The sequence below is a fragment of the Tenrec ecaudatus genome, chromosome 4, assembly GCF_050624435.1.
Source record: "Tenrec ecaudatus isolate mTenEca1 chromosome 4, mTenEca1.hap1, whole genome shotgun sequence".
NCBI lineage: Eukaryota > Metazoa > Chordata > Mammalia > Afrosoricida > Tenrecidae > Tenrec > Tenrec ecaudatus.
In genome coordinates, this window is record NC_134533.1 from 161,679,507 (window position 1) to 161,687,208 (window position 7,702).

General features: G+C 43.6%; 1 pseudogene; it reads right to left on the reverse strand.

Annotated features, from left to right (window-relative positions):
* Positions 1–4,554: 4,554 nt before the first annotated feature.
* Positions 4,555–7,381, reverse strand: LOC142446105 (pre-mRNA-splicing factor ISY1 homolog pseudogene; annotated as a pseudogene).
* Positions 7,382–7,702: the final 321 nt, after the last annotated feature.

Below are 7,702 nucleotides of genomic sequence, written 5' to 3' on the forward strand. Positions count from 1 at the left end.
TCTCATGACAGCACTGTGTAGAACATACGCACATTTAAATTCATATGAGCATAGTGCTTTTATGTATTTAGATAGTATACGTGTACATATATGCATAGACATGTGCACAAGATACTCAACACATATCTTCTAAAGAGGATGATAAGTAGTCTCAAATCTTGTCTTTATATTTCTCAAAAATACTCATTCTGAGTTTCTGTATTTTTTTCTTCATTTTTCCTATTTGTAATTATTTCCTAATAGTTATCAAAGAGATTTATTATTATATTGTGTCTCTAAGAAATTGAATTACTACAACCAAAAGATGTGTTGAACTTCTTTACTTGTCTCCCTTGATGAGAGAAGGAGAGAAAAAATCCAATTATTAACTTGTCTCTCATTCTAGACAAAATTTTGAAAAAATAAATTGAAAATCAATTGTGACCCATCATGGATAATAAAGATTATGAAGTTTTAGAATATTTGAAATCAAAGTAACAGAGGACTATGTTACTAATGAAATTGAGGATTTACATCACCTCCTTAATAGAGTTGTACTTTGGCTTGATTTGGTGAATATATGTTTCAGGAATAAATGTTTAGTTTAAACCTTTGCAGGTCTTGAGCCCATTTAGAAAGATATCAAGGAGCTAACATTTCCTTGTTTCTGAATAGTTGAAGGTGGAGAAGTAAGCATGCAATGTGGCTTCACAAACAGTAATACGATGAAGGCACATTGCCCAGATGTGTCAAGCTGTGTCCTCTAGAGGAGAAGTCAGCGACGTTTACATGTGTCGTATACAGAAAGAGCTGTGTGTCAAGAAGTGGCTGTGCAGCTGAGCTGTAGAAATAGGAAAGTGCAGTTCAAGTCCAGCTTCTCTAGCCTTTCGGAAGCCGACCAGAAGGAAGCAGGACGGTGAAGCAGAGACAACGGGGCGTACAGGCAGGTGGATGCAGAGGTAATAGGGATTCAGCCTCCAGGATGCATGAATTCACAGTGGGCAGTAGACTGCCTGCTCCTGTGCTGGGTAGATGATGCAGCAGGAGATCGAGGAACCAGACAGGAGATTCTGTTCCTGCAGAAGGTGAAGGACAAAAAACTTGGATTCTTCTGGTCTTTCTCTCTCTCTTTTTTAAAAAAACATTTTATTAGGGGCTCATACAACTCTTATCACAATCCATTTATATACATACTTCAATTGTATAAAGCACATCTGTACATTCTTTGCCCTAATCATTTTCTTTTTTTTCCCTTTTCTTTTTTTACATTTTATTAGGGACTCATACAACTCTTATCACAATCCATACATATACATACATCAATTGTATAAAGCACATCTGCACATTCCCTGCCCCAATCATTCTCAAAGCATTTGCTCTCCACTTAAGCCCTTTGCATCAGGTCCTCTTTTTTTTCCCCCTCCCTCCCCGCTCCCCTCTCCCTCATGTGCCCTTGGTAATTTATACATTGTTATTTTCTCATATCTTTCCCTATCCGGAGTCTCCCTTCCCCCCTTTCTCTGCCGTCCATCTCCCAGGGAGGAGGTCACATGTGGATCTCTGTAATCAGTTCCCCCTTTCCAACCCACTCACCCTACACTCTTCCAGCATCGCCCCCTCACACCCTTGGTCCTGAAGGTATCATCCACCCTGGATTCCCTGTGCCTCCAGCCCCCATATGCACCAGTGTGCAACCTCTGCCCTATCCAGTCCTGCAACGTAGAATTCAGATCATGGTAGTTGGGGGAAGGAAGCATCCAGGATCTGGGATAAAGCTTTGTTCTTCATAGGTACTACCTCACACCCTGACTGGCCCATCTCCTCTCCTAAACCCCTCTATGAGGGGATCTCCAGTGGCCGACACTTGGGCCTTGGATCTCCACTCTGCACTTCCCCCTTCATTCAATAGGGATGCACAAGGTAGACAATGGTGGAGGAGGTGCGGAGAAGGAAAACAAAAGGATGAATATAAGGAAGAAAAGGGGAGTTGGGGCATGGGGCACTAATCCACCCAAGGGGAGGGTATTGTTCATATCTCCACAGGAAAAGTGGGACCAGACTTCAACCCAGTGCTGCAAGGTGTGAATGGAATATCCAGGTGTGGAGTAGGGAGCCAGTGGGAGGTCTGGGAGGCTGGCCCCAGCACCATAAATTAAGTGGATTCCTGCCCCTCCCCCGAAAAGAATTTGTTCCAAAGGACGACATTGACTCTGCAGCTGCGGGAGATGGACAAATCTGATCAGAGCACACGGGAGCAGATGAAGGGGCAGGAGGAGAGAGTGGAACACAGCCTGGCCCACCAGGCTGTGAGGATGATGTCCCAGAGTAGAGCAGCCAGTCCACAGAGAGAACAACATGGCTGGCCCCACTATGAGAAACGATGCCCCTCAGTGACTAAGGGCAATACAGGGGACAGCACTGGAGACACAGTGTGGGAATTGCACCTGACCTGATCCCACCACACCGAGGCAAAGCACTAGGGGAGTAGAGTGGAACAGCAAGGAAATGGCATGGCAGGGTCCCCAGGGAATGCTGACAGTGGACTTTGGGGCCAGGGCGTGGTGCCCCAACAGACTGGACTGGAAAACACTCCTAAGCACCAACAAACGATCCTTGAACTAACTACAAGCTTTTCTTTTGTGAAGTGTTTTCTTTTGTTCTTTGTCAGTGATTTGTTTTTGTTGCTTTGTTGTCTGGTTGTATACTGTTGCTTTGTTTTCCTCTGTCTTGTTTTCCTACATGTTAGTGTCTCCTGTCTGAATAGGACAGGCTGGATGAACTATCTGGAGGAAAAACAATGGGACTGACAGTTCCGGGGGGATTTGGGGTGGGGGTGGGGTAAGGGGGTAAGGAAGGGGTGGTCTTTCTCTCTTATACAAAATGTTGCACCCAAGAAGGTGTCATCAAGTTATGACTCAAATGATCGACTGTGTTCCACTCCTACCCTTCGCTAGGAGCCTGTGCTTGGCGTAATCCCCAACCATCACATGCAAAGTCCTTATTCATAAAATGGCTATGTGGTACCATGCTTCCAAGAAATAATTGTCAGCAGCAAATAACTTTGGATAAATGCATCACTATCCAACCAAAATCCACCAGGGACACAACTGTCATTGAACAAAGGTGGGCTTAATTTTGTTGACACAAGATTACACACCACAGAGATATAGACTATTTCCATTAGAGGTTATTGGAAAGACTTCCTAGGATTTAGGATTTTGTAAGTTGTGATTTGAAAATGGTTCAAGGAAACAAGAGTTCGGTTTCTCTTGGGAAATGGAATTATTTAATTTTGTGCCATTTAATAGAGTTTATTTAGTGGGGAGGAGGAAAGAAAGGAAACTAAAACTGTAAGAGGTAAAGAAGCAATTGTCACTTGTATTAGATGGCAGGAAGGTTGTTCTATATTTAATGCTTTCCACTCTAATTTTGTTCTTGTCTATAGTCATATAAGGTTATAAAGAGGTGTTCTATTTTTGTGTGACTTCATCATTGCATCGGTTTTCTGCAGATTATTAGTATATTCAAAGTGAAAGGGGAATATGAAGGCTTAGTTGAAAATTACAGACCTGCTAATTGATGGCACTGGTGGTGTGTCACTGTCTCATCACTTAGCACAATGGCTGGCATGAAGTTTAAACTCCAGGAAGACTCAGTAAGCGATTGCATTATTAAACCCAATCTCCAGTCTATCCTAACCCTTGCATAATGGCCACTTTGATATATTTTTAGATTAATACAACAATGCTATTTATCTTTTCTTTTTCTACCCATTACTGCAAACTGAAACGTTATTATTGTCCAAACACACAATTCTGGAAGGCACAATACAACTGCTGCTTTGTTTCTCAAGATGATTTCTCTGCAGGGGAGCAGAAAGCCTTATCTTTTCCCCATGGAGTGGAGGGTGAGTTGAAACTGCTGATCTGGTTACCAGAGCAATGTGTAACCCACCACAGCACCAGGACTTATTTATACTTATTTAGCACTTTCTTATTTTTTTTCCTGTCATACAAAATTCTTTAACAAAAATAGCTCTTACGCGATTTATAAAACAGAAGCAATGCACTCAATTCCTGGGCGGAATGAGCAAGACCAGGCCACAAAAGGCTGGGAGCACACTGGGTCCAAGGAGGCGACTCAGAATGACTACGAACAAGTGGGTTATGGGAGCAAGGCTGGGACGGATTCTCCGGTCCATGAGAAGTTACACAGGTCCTCTCAAAGTAAACAGCACTCGTTAATGCTAGCCACAAACCGACTCTCCCCTGCCCAAATCACAGGACATGGCTAATTAAAACACAGGCAGCTAGTTAGCGATCTGTCATACACACTCTAGAGTCAAAATATATGGATCCACAATATGTGTAGAAAGGTGGTGGCTACGAGAAGGCAAGGGACAGGTGTCACCTGCCTGTTAGCACATGAGGCAAGGAGAGCGTCAGAGGTAAAACCTCCTGGCTGCCTGCCTGCCTGCAGTCTCCAAAGGAGGAGGAGGGCAGAGGTCTCACAGGTCAGCACACGGAGCCCGCGGCAGACTGAGAAAGGCTCAGAGCCCAAGTGCCTTGCCGAGCCCTAAGATCCCAGGAGCCGTTTGGCTTCTTCACTCTGAGCCTGATACTGCAGGGTCTCACTTGCATGTTTCTGAAGAAGTTCCATCTTCTTCCTTCGTACAAGCGCTTCCTCCATCTCCTGCTGCGATGGCTCTGGGACATGAGCGATGAACCTCTGCTGCCCGGCTTCCCTCCTTTCTCCTGGCCACCTTCCTCAGCAGACTCCTCCTCGTTGACAGCATCAATGTTGACCTCTTCTTCCTCCTCTTCTTCCTCCTCCTTTTCTCCTCTTGCCAGCCAGGCCTCTTTCTCTGTTTTCTACTTTTCTACTAAGTCAGCTCTGAGTTTCTTTTCATATTCTTGTTCCAAAGGTACAATAATACCATCGTCTTCATCTAAGTAACCATAGTACTCAAAATCGATGGCCTTCATGAGCTCTGCTCGTGTTTTTCTCGGAGGAGGAAGAGGTTATTTTTCAAACAGCTCTGTAACACCAGGCAAATCTTTTGCTGCTCCAAAGTATTTGTAACCTCGATTTCCCGGAACTTCTTTCCCTTTATGATCCAGCATTTTAGGACCAACTTTCCTATAATCAGGACCACCCAGTTCCTTTATCCGGACCTCCCAGTGTCCTTTTTCTCTCAGCAGTTTATTGATTTCATCATTCAAGTCACGAATTCGGAATTCACCTAAAGTAGCATTCTGGATTTGAGCCACTTTTTTTGAGATCTCTCCAATAATCTGCCGTCTCCATTTTTCAGCTTTGGGCAGCTCTGTACACTCAGGCAAGAAAGGGCCGTCTTTCCTTCATGTTTCCTTCTTCCATCTGCGCTTGGCGAAATCTCGCCAAGGCCCTCATGGTCTTTTCTGCATTTTGAGTCAAGGTGTGGGAGAGGGCGCTGCCCCAGGGCCCCGTGGCCCGGAGCTCCGGAACTCCGCAGGTCGGAGCAGAAGCGGCCCTGATTGGAACTGAAGACTATGCCTCCGCCCACTTTCTTATTTTTTATGAATAGATTTTTCTTATGATTTGAATGCTTGACTTAGCAATTGTCATACTTAAAAATCAGAATGTTACACTTTTAACAATATTTCTAACATTTTTGCTTATTGTAATTAAAATAGTTTTTTTTAAAAAAAACTAGTCATATCTAAGATTGAAAGAAGTGAAGAAACACTTTAAGAAAGTATGAGTAGAATTGCAAATTATTCAAATTCCAGAACAATTAATTCTGTTTACAGATAATCTACACACACCAAGAACAGTCGTTTCAACGGTAACAACGTGTTAGGTTTATGTCATTTAATTACCAAAACTTTATATTTAGCAAGTGACCTGAGAAGCTACACAGTAAAGGAACATGGCATCAGAATTTGAGGAAAGCTCAACCTATAATATGCAGATGACACAAATTTGCATGTTGAAAATGAAAAGGTTTGAAGCACTTATGAATGAAGTTTAAAGACTCAATGAAAACCAAAATCCCCAAAACTGAACCAATGGGCAACATCCTGAAAGAGAGAAAACAGTGACGTTTTCCAGGTTTTCATTTTATTTTGGTCCACAATTAATGTCCGTGGATGCAACCCTCAAGAAGTCACATTGCATTGGGCAAATATTCTGTAAAAATCAAAGTTGTCACATTATATAACTGAGGTGTGCCTCACTGAACTATATGTTCTCATACACTAATTGAATTTATACAATGAATTCTTACAACAGGGGAAGAATAGTAGCCTTTGAATTAGGGTGTTGCTGAGGAATGCGGATAATACTGTGGCCTGCCAGAACAAACAGAACTGTATAACAAGACAAGTCAGACTGCTTCCTGGACTTAGGGATGGCAAGGCTTTATCTTAAGTACTTTGAGCATATGGAGAGATCATTGGAAAAAAGACAACTTGCTTGGTGATGATATTGAGAGTCAGCAAAAAAGAGGAAGACCTGCAAGGAGATGGGTTAGTACAGTAATTGTAACCACTCTCGCTGCCACTGTGCAACTGCCCCTGTGGGCTTCGCTGTCTCTCTCCAGGAGTCTCATCTTTCTCAGGCAGAGACAATCAGCAGTTCGAAACTACCAGCTACTCTCCAAGGGAAGGATGAGGCTTTCTACTGCCATAAAAAGTTACAGTCTCAGAGACTCACAACGGCACTTCTACCCAGTTCTATTGGATCACTACGAGTCTTAATTGACTCCGTGGTAGTGCATTTCATAAGGAGTCCTGATGGCACAGTGGCTGCATGTTGAGCTGATGTCAAGGGCAGCAGTTTGAAACCACCAGCCTGTCCCCAGGGAGAAAGATAAGGCATGATACTCCAGTCAAGGGTTGTTGTGATGTGCCATCGATTTGCGACCCTATGTACAACACAACACAACACTCTCCAGTCCTGTGCCACCCTCACAGTCATTGTTATGCCCGAGCCCGGTGTTGCAGCTTCTCTGCCAGTGCATCTCGTTGAGGGCCTTCCCGTTGTTTGCCGCCCCTCTACCTCACCAAGCACGATGTCCTCAGGGACTAGGCTCTGCTGACTGCGTGACATCCTCCGGCACGCTCTCTGATAATGTGCTGCGTCCATTCCTTAGGACGTCAGTGTCTGACAATGCTTGAAAGCTAGGAGATAAGGTTTTCAGTAACGACTTCCTCCAAAATGGGCAGCCGATTCCTAGTTCCTGTCTATTCTTAGTGTGGAGCTCTGCGAAACTTGGTTCACTCCGGGTGATCCCCTTTGCGTTTGAGATACCAGTAACATCACTACCAACATCACAGCAGTATACAAGTTGCCACTGTATGATGGACTGACAGACAGGTGATGGTGTACAGAAAACATCTCTGAAACCAACAGAGGTCATCTACCCTGTGCGATATGATTGTTGTCAGTCAGGGTGCACACAATGGCTGTGAGTCTAAGGACTTGCGATACTGTGCTCCACCTTAGCCACAGTTGAGACCATGACCTAAGACTACACAAGGTGATATTCTGTTCTATTAAAAGGCTCTGGGAATTGAAGCTCTCTATATGGCCCCTAATACCATTCTACTTTATGGCTAGTTTTGCGTATTATGTTCATGGGGGTGTTTTCTTTATTGTTGTTCATTTGTTTGTTTTGATGGATTTTGATAGGACTTTCTATGCATGCAATCTTAGAAATTGATTACCTGTAAATAAAGAC